Raw genomic sequence first — 18,529 nt, 5'->3', positions numbered from 1 at the left:
TGGAGAAATTTATCGATTATCTGCACGAGGTAAACTTGTCTGTTGTTACATATTATGCATTTAGCTTAAACTTCACACGGTGACACGGTGACGTTGAATGTGCCCAGAACCTTTGAATGATTGTCGCGAAGCCTCAATTTCAGAATTTCCACAAACATCACAAATTCGTGTTTCAACAAAATGAGCCCCGAAAGGGGATTGAACCCAGGATCTTCGGTTTACGAGACCGACGCCTTACCACTTGGCCACCGAGGCTGACAAACCTTAAACAACCTCACAATCATTTGGTCGACGCTATATTTAAACCACAGATAAGTTAACAGGTGACCTGAAGGTCACGTGATTCGAATATGCACGAGGCCTTTCCATTCGGCCACTGAGGCAGACAGTTATATCTGCTAAGTTTGTGAGGCATGTGCGCTGCAGAATGTGAATGGAACTCCAACATATGTCACTGGAAGTGGAGAGCAAGTCACGTGATATATGATCATTGAATATCGGGTGGCAGATGTACTATGAATCGCCTTCAGTAAAAGTTAGGAAACAGACTCCACCTTTTTTCGAATCACTATTTTTAATATTTTTTAAAATATTGATACGAGTTAATATATACCGTATTCGACGTAATAAGCTGATCAATGTACACAATACTTATTTATTCGCGTATAATACGCACTCGTGTGTTAAATGCACCCTTAATTATAGGCAATTAAATTCTGGAAACATATATATGTCGTATATAAACATTTCATATAAACCACGAATTTTATCCTTTAACTCTGTTTGTTTCACCCAAATAATATCCTAAAAAGAGCCCCCTATTTCTAATTTAGAGAGTGCCCTGTGCGCTTATTACGTCGAATACGGTATATGAAGGAAAATGTTTACTCGATGTTTAATTCAAATATATTCTATTCATACAGTATGGTGCCAGCAACAGCTTATTAAAAAAAACCTACTTCCGTATCAATTACACAAACAAATTTTATAATGTTACTTATATAACATGTGAACAACAACACCAGTGTATTCAGCTCAATGCAAAACATACCTGTTTCACTAAAATGATCCCCCACTGGGGATGGAAGGCAGGATCTTCGGTTTACGAGACCACTTGGCCACTGAGGCGGATAGAAAAAAAACTGGGTAAGTTTGTTAGACATGCATGTTTATAGCCGCATGCGAATCGAACTGAGTGTTGAGTGCAAGCCACGTGATTTGTGTACATGAATATCGTGTGCGTAAATGAACCATTAAACGCTTTCAGCGTAGGTGGCAATTAAATTACACTGTTTTGAATCGTTGATATTAGTATTTGTTACATTGGCGAATCCAAAGGAGGGGTCCAGGGGGGCTTGGATGTTATAAGGACAATACTTTCCATGATAAAGGCTGCATTTGAACTAAATGCGCAACCAGGCAGCATGTTTATGCAGGCTTCAGAGTGATTAGGTATTCTCTGTTGATGAAAATGGACCGCGCTGTCATCAAACCTCCAACTGAAACAGCCATCCGTGCAGACATGGCGTCAACGTTAGGGGATGGTGCCCCTTCCTTTGCCACCGTTAACAGAGGGGAAGAGGGAGCCTTGGAGAGGATCCAAGATCAGGAAGACCTTGAACGGCCACAACGGCCTTCAACGGAAACTGTTGATAAAATACACGATATGATTATGGATGATGGACGACTCACCACGTGTCACAAAGCCAGTATAGTAGGTATGTCTCGTGAGAGAGTTGAGAACCTTCTGACATGATAAAGGCTTCACGCTGGGTTCCAATGTTTAACGCTCCAGGTACACCATCTCTTGTGAGAATTTACGTCCTTTCGAAACAGACCCAGCTGATTTTGTTGAGCGATTTGTAACTGTCATGGCCATGGATAAGTCTTGGGTTCATCATTATTAGCCAGAGACTGAACAACAGTCAAATTGACAATTTTATTAGGATATCAACAAAAACGAAATGATGTATTAAATCATATTATAACCGTAACAAAGCACAACATATTCAAATCGAACTTTTCCGACTCCGTACCATTTCCCACACATCAAACAAGAAATAACCGATTCATATTACATCGACAGAAATATATCATATTCACAATGAAAATATACACAGTTCATGATATTTTGGTCCCTCTGTCACCACCTATTCGATTAAACCCACGAACTTGCACAATCCAACAATATGACACTGGAATAGTTTTTGTTTGTTATTATTATCTATAGATATACTTTGTAACTTGTATGTATTTAAGATTGCATGTGAACTATATTCTGTAAACTTATTGTTTGTGTACTCAAAAAAAAAAAATTATCACACAAAAAACAGTCAAAGTAGTGGAAACGTCTAAAGCTGACAAAGTGATGGCTTTGTATTTCTGAGATTCCAAAGGAATCCAAATGGTGGCCTACCTCCAGAAAGGTCAACCTATAAATGCTAGAAGTATGCTTATCTGCATGGGCATTTTAACTAATGGTAAACGTGGTTGAAAATTACTGAAGGTGGTTGTTCCACCAGGACAATGCACCTGTGCACATGTCTGTTGTTGCCATGGTCGACTCATTTCTGCTTTTTACGCCACCAGGAAGAAACCTCCATCAGTGGGATCCAGGCACTCTATCAACGCAGTCCATAACAGTTAGACTCCAAACGTTTCAGCCACTCCTCGTACACCACAAGAGCTCTCTGAATGGGGATTGAACCAGGTATCTTGGTCTACGAGACCAACGCCTCACCACTTGGCCATCGAGGCTAGAAATGATTTCAGATTGTGATTCATGCTTATTATTCCCGAATCGACCTCTTTCACCTATCCATGTTTCTTTGTTTCACTCCGCACTATTACAGCTATATGACGGCAGTCTCTGAATAGTCTAGCCAGACAATCTAGTGATTGACATAATGAGCATCGATCTCCGTAATTGGGATACGATGACATTTCACGGGTTGTCCACGTAGGTGTTTGTAATAATTATTGATTACGGATATTTGGAAATATAATAAGATACTTTGAAGCTAAAGATTAAAAAATGTAAGCTATCTCCTTTTTCTAACAATAGTAATCCATTTCTATGGTCATTAATACATTTCAGTTGAAGCGTGTTGAATGACAATGATTTTACCGATCCAACCAACCATTTTGGGTTTACGTGAGCCACACTTCTCCGCTTCACCACTTGACCACCGAGGCATATGGGACACGCAAGATTCGGGTGGTAACAATATGTTTGTTTGTTTGTTGTTTAACGCTGCACTCAAGAATATTCAAGCTGTATGACGGTGGTCTGTAAATAATCTAATCTGGACCACACAATCCAGTGTTTGATATCATGAGCATCGATCATCGCAATTGAGATACGATGACATGCCTCAACACAGTCAGCGAGCCTGACCACCCTATCCCGTTAGTCGCCTCTTACGGCAAACATAGTCGCCTTTTATGGCAAGCATTGATTGCTGAAGACCTATTCCACCACGTAACTTCACGGGTCTGGTAACAATATGTGATGTTGTTGTTTGTTTATCAACGGACCCAAACTCGTCGATCGATGCTCATGCTGTCAACCACTGGCATTCCTGGCCCAGACTCGACCATGTACAAGCCACGATGCTGAAGCCCTCTGCTTATTTGAAGATCTAATCTGGGATAATGATATGGAGAAACCCTTAGCAATTTCATAACAAAAAAGACCCAGCTTGTTTATATATAGAAGGGCACTGTCACTTTAATATATTGTTCATTTAAACATGCGACAGTTGACCCTACTGGCGAAACGGAATTTATCATACTCAGAAGAACCATAACAATAATGACGCCACTAATCATTATGAAAAATGGGGAACCGAAATCATATTCCATCATTAATTATGGACTTATGGGATTGATTACTCTACTTGGCGTCTCAAATACCGTCTTGGTAATTCACCTTTGTTCACTGCAGCAGACACTTAAACAAATATAATTTATAACTTATATCAATCAAAACGATGTCAATCAGATTGCCTTTTGGAATAGTTCTGGATTATTATAATAATTATTTCGAAAAGTGTAAGCTCATATACACACTTCGTTAGTACGCTAACGAAGGCGTGAGGAATACAACACGACGGTTTTTTGCCTTACACGTCCAATGGATATTCTGTCGGCGGATTATGGAGACTGGTTATTATCTAGCGTTGATGGTTTGATATTTCTGAAAGTGGGCAAGGGAAACGCAGTGGTCGAAGGTGCCACAATCGCAGAGTTACGTCTTTTAGTCGTGCCAGGATCCGATTCGTGGGTTAGTGGCGTATATAGCGACTATGCTTGTCGTACGAGGCGATTAACGTGATGTCAATCACTGAATTGTCTGGTCTCGATTATTTACAGCCCGCTGTCATATAGCTGGAAGATTGCTGAATGCGGCGCTAAACAGCGAACAACTCATTCACTCAGATAAACAATACGACTGAGTCTCCAATGCATGGTCGTATTTATTTGTGTCGGTGTTACTCTGATTAATTATTCTAATTAATTTTAACTAAATGTATATATGTAAAATATATGCTTCATCTGCAAAGAATTAATCACGTGCAACCACATGTTTGTACCAAACAATGGCTGGAAACTCACAAAGTATGTGTCAGTAGTTCCTCAATGATACGAAGAGTAGCATGTGTATTATTGCACAAGTAACACTGTCCATTCCAAACAAATCAAACCAAAATGTTCAAAAAATATCAGCGTTTATTTATGTAATATTGATATTTCAAGTTTAAACAACCAACAAAACATCTCTCACTGATATTTCTCCTATAATGTATTGACACTTTTTCTTTTGTTTTCGTTAAAGAAGGCACATGTTTTGACACCAAGTTGGTTACATTGTTTGTGCTGAGTAATCATACAGAAAGAGTTAAGCCCCGAAATATGAATTTAATATAACCCCTCTTTATTAACCTCATACTTTATAATTGGAGCAGACATTGGATATACAGACATTTTTTTACAATTGGCATTGGCAACGTGGTTTCTGGTTTCAACACTTTTTTCTTAATTTTCATAATTAATCCATGAGTTTTCTTGTAACTTAATGCTTTGTTTCACGCGGCACGTGACTTTTGTCCATCAGGGTTACTTTGTCCATTTCCCACCCCTCCAACCAAGCCAGCCCATCCCTACCTATCAGAACCTACCCCCTCCCTGACTTGCCCGCCCCGTGCATGCCCAATGTGACATCAGTCCCGTATGTTGTTCAACATGAAACTGATACCCGTAGTTTGAGTCAGATTTCAAACACATCCCTTTCCTGTCGTTGCTAACAATATCGTCGCTCTAAACTCGGGACGTACCCGGGCTTCCCTCAAGTGTTTGGTCCAAGGACGATAATATTGCTCCATTTCACGGCCTTAATGAATCCCACTAAATAAAATGCACGAACGGACTTTAACAATGATTTTGAGCCCGAGCATAATCCAATAACCCGGTTGAACACTCCGAGTTTAGTTGACCATAAAATCCGGAGAGACCCAAGCAGGGTCCACGGTCTTGGAACGCGAGACGGCCGAGCGTTCGTTTGCCTTGCCCATTCAAACGGAAACATCGGACAATGTCAATTTTGTTCAACTGCGAATTCATTCACTGTGAAATCCTTCAAGCAGAAGAAAAACATTTTACTTTTGAAATGGTGTCTAAAACGCTTTCAAATGTTCCCTTCCTTTCTCAAATCCGACCCAAAGAAACCAACCGGCCATGCTAATTGATATTGTTCGTTATAGGAAAATTGAGCTGAGAAAACGTTTGAGAAATTCTCTAACCATTAAATCTTGGAGTGCGGTGTCTGATTTAAACAATGAAAACACGATCACAAGCAGCGATTTTGTTAGTTTTCTTAGATGCTGTCAACACCTGTGCTAAACACACCTGTTGTTGATTTCAAAGACAGACACGGTGTTAGTTTGACAAATATTTGTGGATTAAAATTTTTAGAATCACTAATTGAATGAATGGAGCATGAAATCGTTAACACGCTGTCGTTTAAGAAAAGTTGCTTTAAATAAAGACCCACTTAACCTGTGAAATAAATTTGCCATTAAAATCGCATTCCCTTCCGAAGTTACTTCAAAGAAGGAAACATCGGAAATGGGATATCTCTACAGAGTTATCAAACTCCACGAAGTAGAAAACTAATTAAATATAATTTGAATTTAGATTGAAATAATTATCCTCACTTTGAAAAAATGCAATATGAAATAACCGACTTGGCACAATACTATGATTTTAAGTCAATTGCCTACAGGCTCTCTGTGAGGATTTGAAATGTATCACATTTGATCACTGCAGTAAACTAATGCGCTGTTTCATTAAAAAATTTCTCCAAGCTGTAAATAGATACATTAAACGTGACCCATCATATTATATATAATTCATAACAATATATTGAATATAAACTTGAGTAAACCTCCAACGATTCTAATAAGCCAAGTGAACTTAACTTCATCGAGGTTTTTCTCTGGGGGCTACGAACTCAAAAAGATGAACGAGTTGTTCATCCTCGTTCGCTACATGAGAAATTAGGGTATAATATTAACCATAAATAATTAAAACATATACTCAAGGTGCACTGTGTATATTAGCTAGGTAGGCTTCAATATGACTAAAATTTTGGATGTAGATTTTGTCAGATTGTAAATGCTCGCCTCATGATATGAAAGACACATTTCTGGTAATGCACTTTGTTCATGTGGACATATACATGCAATCTATCACTCTATTTCTTTTTCTGTCCTATTTATATTGATGTAAGACCATAAATCCCGCCTATGTATATTAATCTTCTACTACTCATAACACCAAACTGTTGTTGATGGCCACTTGCTTTTGTTAAAAGTATTTAGTTTATTAACAGGTATTATTTTTGTATGCATTCATGATGCTTGTACCGGAGATGTAATAACATAAGCCTTCTTGGATTGTTCACTGTTCCAGATTCATTAAATACAAATATGTATGTGTATTGTCAAAATGATAAGAAGTTGTTCGTGAAGCATTTTACTATCTCTTCCTGTATACGTATGTTCTACCTGTTACGTGCTACATAAATTAATAGCTCTAGTGATATTGAAAAAGTAGCTATGTTTATTGCTCCATAAATGTGAAAGCCTTTAATCTGTATGGTTTCTTGATGACTGAGATATAAAACAAATTTCCGGATCAACGAATCAGTTTTACTGAGTTATGTCATTTGTACGTATTTAGACGCTCCTGACTGTTATCTGTTAAGGTAGGTTTCAGGATTAACGCATTACTGCAGATAATTAGTTATCAAATTTCATATATTTTTCTATAACTATCATCAAATGAATTGTTCATATTGAAATGAGATAAATGATGGATCTATGAGACCAGGCTATCTTCCTGCAGGTGTTATTGTCATCAAAGTGTATAACATTGTCAAGATTGACGGATCGATGAACATATCACATCTGCCTTGAATACTAAAACAAAGGCGATAAAGTCTTTATCAGCTGTCAAACAGGTACATATACATGTTACACCCATGAATCATCCCCGACAGAATATGTGTGCTATGTAAACTTGATATCCGTACATGTATATGCTGTGTAGGTACAAGGGCGACAGGTTCCTGTATAAAGCATGGACAGTATATGTACACAATGGCATATCATGAACTGCCGGGCAAAAGAAAGAATACACTAATATTGGATTTGACCAAAAACGTTAACAAAACGTTACCAGGTTGAAAACAGTGGAAAAACACTGCAAACCTAAGATCCAAAACACATCCATGATACCCTCATCAGATCACCATCGAATATGTGACACATGAGTGTATACTTCCTTTTGCCCGACAGTTTAACATTACTAACATCTAGGGGTTTGGGGAAGGGAACCAACCTGTGTTTGATATGGAAGAGTGTAGGGGGGTGGGGTGACTTGGCAACTTTGCTGACATTTACCTAATATGTACGTTGCTGAGGGTAAACTGTACTCTCATCCAGGGGGAACACGTGCATTCAAAAACACACAAACACACAAACACACACACACACACACACACACACACACACACACACACACACACACACACACCTGTACCCAACCAACCACAGCATCCACCCACGTCTCGCACCCACAAGACATTTATGCATGACAGGTATGTGCCTGTGTAGGTTGTCCTATGGGTGAACTGACTTGCACTAAAGAGGGTGTCAGACAACAAAGAGTTTTTTTCATTCCCTCTAGTACACACGTCTTTGTTGAACAATCATCAACGACGGAGATCTAACCAGAGTTGGTTTCAGTGTATTCAAGACAACAAATGATTTCGTTCGTTATATGCTTCATTAGGACATGGATAACTAAATGTGTCATGTTTTTGGCCCCACATCATTGTAACCATATTCCATATCTAAGAAACGTACAACTTCAAGGATAACAACTTCTGGTTTGTTGCCTTAAGGACGTTTCGATGTAGATTCTTAAGCCCTTATCAAGCTGGAGTGACAACAGCCAAGTGATGAGAGGTATATATGCATGATATGCTGTGATAAGTAGCAGATGAACATTGACACAACAGGTAATAGATAACAAGTAGCATACAGCTAATTGGATGAAGCCAAATGTACAGTAAGAATAACAAGTAGCATACATCTAATTGGACGAAGTCAAATGTAGGGTAAGAACAACACATAGCACACAGGTATTGAAGCCAGATGTACAGTAAGGATAAGGATTAAAAGGATTAAACAGTTGTGACAAGCTGATTTGATCCTAATTAAAATAGTCTATTGTTTGATTAAATCTTCATAGGCATACGAGATGCAATAGCATGATCACAACACATCATGCATTTATACTTCTCATCACTTGGCTGTCATCACGCCAGCTCGTCTCTTTATGCAATAAAACAGAAGTTGTTATCCATTAAGTAGTACGTTTTCTTTCTCACTCACCAACCTCTAGAATGACACTCAAGCAGTCATATTCCATATTATTTTATACACAGATAAAGCTCTCATGTACAATCTAAAAACACATAAAATTAGGGTACATACATGAATTTTTAAGCAAACTTAAGCCAGGTTAAAACGATGGATTAAACTATAAACCGCAATAATAATTCCCTTACCCATAGTATGTAACATTTATTCACCTATATAATACTTAGATTTTATAAGTGCCAAAACATGACATAAACATTAAAAGAGACTATTTTTCACACCGTGCCATATGTATATATGCTTAACCCATTGAATGTCCTTCCGAAAACACTGTCTCAAGAATCAACAATGTTACGAAAAATGTGAAAACGTAACAAAGTGCATAAATTAGTCAAGTATCGCCCGTAAGCCACGCTGATCACAAACGATTAGTATAAATGGGTCTCAGAACCTAGAGCCACCTAATCGAGGATGACAACGAATACAGTTGCTTTAACAGATCGGATGTGTAATTCTAGGTCTGCAGGATAAAATTGTGTTTTCTTTATTGCACCCCCAGGTAAGTGTAATTCATCTATTTTGTTTTCCATTATTACACACTGTCAAGCTTCCAAGCCTAAGCCCTAAGCATGAAGCATTAATTTCATTAAAAGTCGCCCAAGAGGGATATCTCCGCCCCTTTAATGAAATTAATATTGACGAAAAGGCTTCCGCCTTCCTTCGGTTAACTCCGGTCTTCCGGGAATTGCCGATTTAACCTTAAAAGCACGTAGGCGGAGTTACCAGCCAATCAAAGCCGGTCTTACATCGATCTCCGTATGACGTCGGTTATAGCTTCAAGGTGATCAATACGAGCCGACAGATGGTAGTTTTACGAGCTAATAGTTCCTTTTGGGGACATTTCCTGTGCACCGCCTCTATAGAGCTATTTAGCATAACTGTGGTGGGGAGTCTCTGGGATCTCTCTCCAAGGAAGCTTTGCACCACAAAGAAATATTCACGGACATTTCATAGTATTATGAACTGAAATAATGCTTATCATAAAAAAGATTCTTTTACATTTATAATAATATTATTATAGAGTACCTTTTTTTAATACTTCAATATTAGAATGTATGTATACGTGAAAAAACTGACGTCATTTAAAAAATATAAATCTTGTCAAATATAATGCATGCGAGTTATGAGTATTTGTATTTTAAGCCAATGCTCATTATCTATGGTAATCATATTCAGTGTTAGTACGTTTCTCTTAAGCTATTAAAATAATACCCTCAATAACAAAGGCTCCACTTGTTTGAGAAATCAAGAACATCGCCATGGTCAGCAAAGCATCTGAATGTCGTACCACGAAGTGATGTCAATCACGGAAAACACACCCGAACTATGCGGAAACTTACCACACTCACACATTTCAGATCTAACGTGAGACCTTTCACTCCAAGTGGCTCAAACATTTATGACGCATCAAACAGATTTTCCCCCACACATTTTCACACGCTTTGTCAAAGTGACATACTCTCTACGTCAGTTAAACCACACAAAAAACTCTCACCAGTGTTGCATACATCACCTGGCATAAAGCTGACATCCTTAGGGAGCATCTCAAATGGCATTTTAAATGTCCTATTGTGCACACCCATATTTGGTGTATGAAGTGTTGTAATGTTCAAAAGGCAGATGATGATTTCCTTTCCGTATCAGTTGCATCAATTATTCATGTATCAGGTCACGACAGGGGGATTTTGCTTCTGATGCTGACCATTGTCACAATATGACAAGTTCATAAGTATCAACCTTGTCTCAAGAAACGTGTTACGTAAATATCTCTGAATAACGTTATTTCATGTATACCTCTAACATCCTACTGATTATAACAGTGTTTAGTTAATGCACCTCTTTATACTTTTGCTCTCTGTGTGTGTGTGTGTGTGTGTGTGTGTGTGTGTGTGTGTGTGTGTGTGCTTGAGAACATATTTGCTTGACAGAAGAAGATAGTTTATTCATGTGTCCCACGGTGTGTATTTTCAAGATCATATCGTTCTATGGATGCTATATGCTATATATATATACACGAACGGACGGATGTCATAGAAAGCGTCCATAGAACGATATGATCTTGAAAATATACACCGTGGGACACATGAACAAACTATCTTCTTCTGTCAAGCAAATATGTTCTCAAGCACATACTTATCATAGTAATATACACCAGCAGAGACGTATTCCATCACACACACACACACATATATGATATATATATTCCATTAAGGGGTCGTGTTACCATTCATCCCTTAGTTTACATTTGGCATACTTCATATTCATCTTATACTTGGCCAGGTTTAATATGATTTCTGTTTCATATCAAAGAAAGATATTATCTCAAGATCATATAAAATGAAAGCAATTTGAAAACATCTAAATGCACCTGTTGACCCCAGGTATGCAAAAAGTCTAACGCCTCCGGGTAGATTTTAAAGGGACGACAGTCACTGTTTGATGTTGTTTTCCTTTGTTCCACCTGTAGTTTTTACAAGTGATAAACAAAGCTCCCTGTCGCAACAACGTGGATCCGTCATCTGTTGGACCAGTCCTGAAACGGAAGGCTATAAATAGGTCTTAATTGGTCATATTTAATACCATTGGGAGACTGTCTCCATTTGAGTACTTTAATATCATATTGAAATATTTTCTTTAGAATGAACTGATATGTGGCAGTGCGTATTTAGCTTGATATTAGATGAATAGTTTGGTAATATCAAAACATGTTACATTTAGTGTCAGTCGAGTGAAAGCTGTTCCAGACATATCGTCTTGGCAAACATGGCGATCAAATATAGATTTTCTTGTGTAGCTCTGTGTGTGTGTGTGTGTGTGTGTGTGCAGAAATAACTAGTCATTGTGGGTATTACAGTCTGTTTTGTATAGATATATCCAATCCATGTGTATAGATAACATAACAAAGTGCATTGTGTTTTAATGTGATACATATTGTATTGTATTATATTTGATCCTTGTTATCATTCAACAACCCACATGACTACATGTCACCGAGTTTTTCACAAATATCACAGGTGATACGGTGCACTTAAAACTGTACCAAAACCAGAACCAATTTAACACCATGTCAATAAAACAATCACAATAACAATACACGTAAAAATATAGGGCCTACTTTAAAGTTTGACGCTTTACTACTATTTTGTAGGATTGTAATTTATTTAATAATTTTCTGACCACCAAATACCCCCATCCACATTCAGTTGAACAAAATAGAGGATTACTTACATACCTATTTGCAAAATAATGAAATCAGTAAAAAACGTCACCAAAGAAGCAGGAAAATTACGTTATTAATAACAGAAACGATAAAACCTTTTCCATAAAGCACTGTATGCTGACCTTGCATGACTTTGCCTTACTCTTGCCTATACGAACGCTCACGTTGATGAATTCAGAAGGGCGATCTTATGTGTACGATACATTGAGGTAGAAAGGGCATTGTAAATACCGCCATTGTAACGCTTGAACGTAAGGTGTGCTTGACGTGGTGTTCTCTGCCACATAATGAAGAATAATTACTCAAGCAGATGGATAATCCCTGTGATTTTTCTCAAGAAGATATATGTTTCGCACTGTTTCTACCCGGGGGCTACTACAAAAGTGTGAATGAATGTGTGGACATCTCTCCTTTCTCATTCACACTTCTCCTCCGATGATGCATCCCTTCCCCACGGCGACAGCACGTGCCAAGGGAGGCGACTCCAGACTGATGCTTCAGACATGTACATGTGTAGTGTGAAATGACAGAAGACATTCAATTATCACTGTACGCTTCTACTAATCACGTCTGATTAAGCGGGTATTAATAGTGTTTCCACTTTTTCAAATAATTTCACAACAATTATAACTACGACTGGTTAACAGGGACTATTACTATCCTCATACTATTGGCATGCCCTGCTGACGATATTGCTTACTGTTAATACAAGTAGTAGTAGTAGTAGTAGTAGTAGTAGTAGTAGTAGTAGTAGTAGTAGTAGTAGTAGTAGTGTTAATCATCATCATCATCATCAGTATCCAAATAAATCCTCACTCACTTACTTATACCTAAAATAATAATTATTATAATGTACTATGCAAAAAAGAAACTCAAAAGCGATTTTAGTTGTATAGTTTAAATATCATATAAATAATAAACAGATGGTAATCGATTGTTCAAAATTTGTACACATTTAGAAGGTGAGGTAATCTGTTCACAGTATCTTGTTTGGCCAATGTTAGAGTCCAAAACTGACTGATATCATCGTCCCATGGAAGCAATCAAATCCCAAATTGAGACCTTGGGAATCTTCACCCACTCTGTCTGCAGTGCTTATGCCAACTGTGGGAGGTTCTGTGATTGTTGCTGACGTGCTAGCAGTTGCTGATCCAGTGCATCCCATAAATGTTCGATAGGGCTTTAATCTGGAGACTTGGAGGACCATGGCAGGACCTAGATATTTTTATTCCTGTGAAAGGATGTTGTCAGTCTTGTTGCGTGAGGTCGGGCGTTGTCTTGTTGGAAAATGACGTTCTCTTGTTGCATGAAGGGAAGGACATGTGGCCGAAAAATCCCATCCGTGTAACGTTGTGGCGTTAAATTCCCCCGAACTTGCATCAAGTCTGTTCCACCAGTATAAGAGATGGCTGTCCACATCTTCACACTACCACCACCAAATCTGTCCACTTTCTGTATGCAGTTTCATGCATAACGTTCCCCACCGCGCCTGTACACGCGATGTCTACCATCTCCATGGCGAAGCATAAAACGTGCCTCGTCACAGAACAAAACTTGTCTCAATCGCAGTTGTGGTCATGCTCTGTGACATTGTCACTATAAGAAATGGCATCTCGCGCTGGTCGTCTAGCGCGAATACTTTCAGCGCCTAAACGGTTCCCCACTGTGTGGGCTGATATCCTACGCAATCCAGGTATTGCCGAAGTTGTAGAGGTGGCCGTGGCTACAGCTGAAGATGCTTCTCCTGTTTGCAGTTGGGTTTCCTCCAGTCGTGGCATGTAGTCGCTTTTCATTTACTTTGATGATTGTTTGGCATACAAATGAAAACCTAACGTTTTATTAGCCCAACAAGTGATGTTGCACGTGCATGTTATATTGGTGTGTTTCGGCGTATTTTTTTCTTGCGATCGTCCTATCTTTTCACCAAATGTCTGCAGTACCTCATACATCTCAGTCAAATCTATCCTATTCCATACAGAAATGACCAATTCAGTTTTGGTATTAATTTTGTATGGATGTCGGCAACAGTCTGTTGGAGATTTACGATTTTACTAATTTTGCGTTTCTTCTTTTGCAGAGTATATTAACATTCCGTCAATTCGATCAAATGTACCGCCAAATCCCCGTCTGATTAACCAATCTGTCAAAACATTTGAGTTTTCAATTTTGTACACCGCTATCCAACACGACAAACTTTAGAAAAGCCTTTCATTCCTTGATCCATTGGGTATTTGTTACTAAACGTGGTGACCATATATATCTGTGATTCAGGACTATTTGTCAGAAATGAAAACAGTATGTGAAATGCTGGACTTTCTCATCGGTAACATCTCGTAAAGTTTGGGGATAAGACATTTAGGCAAGAAGCAGGCATACCAAAGGTCACCAATTGTGCTCTCCCCCCTGCTGATCTGTTACTTTATGCAGATGAGTAGGAATTTCTGCTCGGATTGGCAAAATCAAAACAAGGGAATTTGGCCAAGAAGATCGTCGTATTCTTCAGGTATATCGATGATCTCATATCGTTCAATAACGGTCAAATAGCCAATTCACTTCCACTGATTTACCCATCTGAACTAGAAATAAACGAGATCAGTAAAATAACCTCGTCTGTTTTATATTCAGGCCTATTCATAAAGATTAACAGTGATAAAAACGTCTCCACGTGACTGTATGACAAAAGAGATGATTTCAACTTTCCAAGTGTCAACTTTCTCTTTATGTCAAGCAATATTCTAGCAGCTCCAACATTGGTGTCTACGTTCCAACTTTTAACGACGTTTGAGGCACAATCGAGCATGCACTTTCTACGACATTTTAAAAGAGGGTCACACGAAGCATGCCCAACAGTTGTTTGATTTGAGTAACAACATTCAAGTAAATCTTTCAAAAGGTTTTCTGGTAGGCATGTGGAGGCCATTTCCAAATTTGATGCATTAGTAACAAAAAGGATGTCCGATGCAATTCCCTATTTTGACCATATGTTTCTGCCTTTATTCAGGTAAACAATTGCCTTACCTTTGCATGTGTTTATATCGGTCCCACCGGTGAGGCAGGATATGCTCACCTTTTCGAAGGTATGACTATTATTGGCAAAGTGTGTCTCACAAAATTCAATCCGTTCTATTGTTAGTCAATAACATCAGTCAATAACATTGAATCATTGATATTCAACTAGATTAAACACAAATTAACCTCTCCCAAGGGAAATATATCCTTATCTTACATCATTCGAAAACAATTTTATTTTGTCACTTCAAATCAAAAAGCAAATAATAACTTTTATATTATGTCCTTAGTACTGCGCCCTGCATTTGCAACAACTACTGCCACTATTACTCTTAACAACACTTGGGTGGCCCAGTCGTCGAAGGCGCCACAATTTGCTGTGCAAAACTGTAAAAACAAATTTAATACTTTTTAATATGTAATTGACAAATGTTTCGATACTACATCCCCCGGTGTCACTAAAATGTGTTGAATCAGTACGTGGAATGTCTATCATAAGTACTTTAGCACAGTTGATCTCACGAACGGTATTTTACAATTCCCCGAAGTGATTTTACTACACAGTGTATACATTTTGCTATGCAAAGAAAGGTATGTTTCATCTAGAATACAGATTCAGTTTATGAATGCAGGCTTTTGATGCTTCAAAACTATGTTAATGCAATGATTATCAGGCGGATCAGTTCTGTCATTGAACACGTAAAGGCGGGAACGGGAACTGGAAATATTTAACAACGAAACCATTATATTTCATTTTAATAAGATCTTGAAAGTATTTAAATGTTCTGTTTATCCTTGTATCTATCATGGTTTCATTGAGCAAAATCCGCATTCTTGACTTTAATATTCTGTGAACGAATCAAAGGAAATATGCCATTACTGACAAATAATAACTAATATTCTTTCAGTTCTAAGTTATTATTCTGTCTGGCGACAGATTTGTATATGTTCGGCATTGCCTACTATCCCTTGGTGGTACATTGAGCTGCATGATAAACCTGAATCCAATAAAACCAATTTAACAGCAGACTGGGATGCGACAAGGCTGTCACCTTTGACCAATTCTCTTTGTTCAGAGTTGTCTAGGCATGCAGCCACAGTTGTTAAACATCTCCTGGATAAAAGCGAAGCTTAAAGGTCGACCTTAAAGCTATAAAATGTTATGAAAAATGCTTTGATAGATTACTGAATGAGATACCGGAGAATTGCGTTTTTATTGCAGAATTGACACGCTTTGTGTAAATTAATATAAATTGCTTTCAAAACCACTAAAGAAAAACATATGCTCCGTTCTCGTGAATAAAATATTGTTTTTATAAGATATTTTGACATAACATGTATATTATCTATAGTGACATATTTAAAGCTTATGGGGAATACACTTTAATATATACACGAATGACAACTACTTAAGCTCTGTATTTCAAATATCATTTATTCCTGTACGTCTCTGTGCCGTCAACAAAAATGAGTAGAGTTGTACATCTTGATTCTCATCACTGCATTTTGTCCTATTAGGCGTATTGTTTTAGGCTACAAAAATCAATTATGTTTGTAATTTCGTTATCAAAGAATAAACTAGCAGCAATGGAAACATAAATTCGATATTTCTATTTATACATACTATTGTTGTGTACTTTATTACAAAATGGCATATAAAATTGTCGTGATGCGTAACGTAACTTCAAAGTGTGTTTGATGTTTAATTCATTGAATTTTCAACTTCAGGCATACCCATATGTCATTATTGTGCGGCGATACAATCCTGTTTTTTCGCGTTGATAGGTCCCAATGCCTTTCTACGACTGTAAGATCCCCTAAGTGGTTGCCAACCTCAAAAAGTGTTCGTAATATTTCATAAGTTACAATAACTTGAGTAAAACGGTTAAATCGTTCGCTACTCATGTCATGGATCCGGATTCGATTCTCCACGTGTTCATTGGGGGACGCCCATTATCGGCGTGCCCCGTCGTGACATTGTGGGAACATTACAAAAGGCAGCCTAAAATCATACTCACTCACAAATAGTTCAAGCCTTATGATGATCAGAAATTTCCGTTCTCCTAAAACGTTTTAGTGTCTGTTTTTTTCTGTAATTGCATAAAATGATACGTCATGACCCAACTCCTAGCGTCGATCATGACATTGACATAATGCGCTTTCTAAAATCCAATTATATTTGTTCTGTTCAAGGTGTAAGGTGGGGAAATAAGCAATTACTCCCTATCAGTCAGTTAAACCATTTCACTGATTAATCTCTGTTATCTGTCCGTGGGACGTGAGGCATGGTACGCGTTAACGCCTGGACACACATCGACATCGGCGAGGCGTTGCAGGGCTGTACCTGATACAGGTAAAACCATCGGGGTGATCGGTCAGGATGTCGCCAGCAGCATGGTGATATCTATCCGGATGAACTCTTGTCAGGTTTAAACATTTGCCAATACGTGTCATATAATTTGGGTCGCACATGTCAGGCAGTAATATCAGTATTGGGGACGTTTTTTCGCTTTTTTACCTGAACGTATTTTACAATATCTGTGTTTATCTATCATTAAAAAAATAAGATGCTCTGTGGCTCTGTGACAATTTGATGTTTCGGATAATATAAATACTATGTTTTTGGAAAACATAATCTGTACGTGATTATGCTTCATGTTTGTTCAGATGAAAACTTGACGTGTATTTGCGTGTGTTTGTGACGGGAGCCACCGGTGTGGCAGGATAGCTCATCTTTTCGCGATGTCACGATTTGATAGGGATTCATAAATAATAAGAAAGGTAGTAAAAAAATATGCACATTCAGTTGTAGCGTTCGAAAAGGTATGTTTTGAGTTCAGACTGAAACACAGTAATATTAGGTGCACTTTTGAGGCTGAAAGGAAGGGAGTTCCATGGAGAGGCACCAGCATGAGAGAAGGATTGAGCACCGTAGGACTTAAGTCTGTATTTGGGTACAGACAGGAAAAGATTTCTGGTAGATTTGCATATGCTAGTCCTAATCATACAATGGACGGTGTCGGTATTTATTCATTATTTTGATGTCCTGCTCGTTTTTTCGCCGGTTAATTTTTTGGGTAGTGAACTAATTATACAATGGACGTATAATGAACATTTGATCATAAATTATTGTACGTTTGTGTGTGTTCACGTATTTTCCTGACCCATAACCCATGTACCGCTCACATGAGGAGGTATGTCCACACAACAAGGAACACATGGACTATTCTGTTCAACAGCTTGATTTTCACATCGTCCACGTGTATCTTCACATGCTCCAGGATCGATATGA

General features: G+C 38.1%; 1 non-coding gene across 1 annotated transcript; it reads right to left on the bottom strand.

Annotated features, from left to right (window-relative positions):
- Window positions 1-183: 183 nt before the first annotated feature.
- On the bottom strand, window positions 184-255 carry Trnat-cgu (transfer RNA threonine (anticodon CGU)). Its single transcript has one exon. It is a non-coding gene; the product is annotated as a tRNA-Thr (tRNA).
- Between the last annotated feature and the right edge of the window lie 18,274 nt (window positions 256-18,529).

Source organism: Haliotis cracherodii, unplaced genomic scaffold, assembly GCF_022045235.1.
Source record: "Haliotis cracherodii isolate W230 unplaced genomic scaffold, xgHalCrac1.p SCAF_4, whole genome shotgun sequence".
Lineage (NCBI taxonomy): Eukaryota > Metazoa > Mollusca > Gastropoda > Lepetellida > Haliotidae > Haliotis > Haliotis cracherodii.
This window is presented reverse-complemented; position numbering and strand designations above follow the sequence as displayed.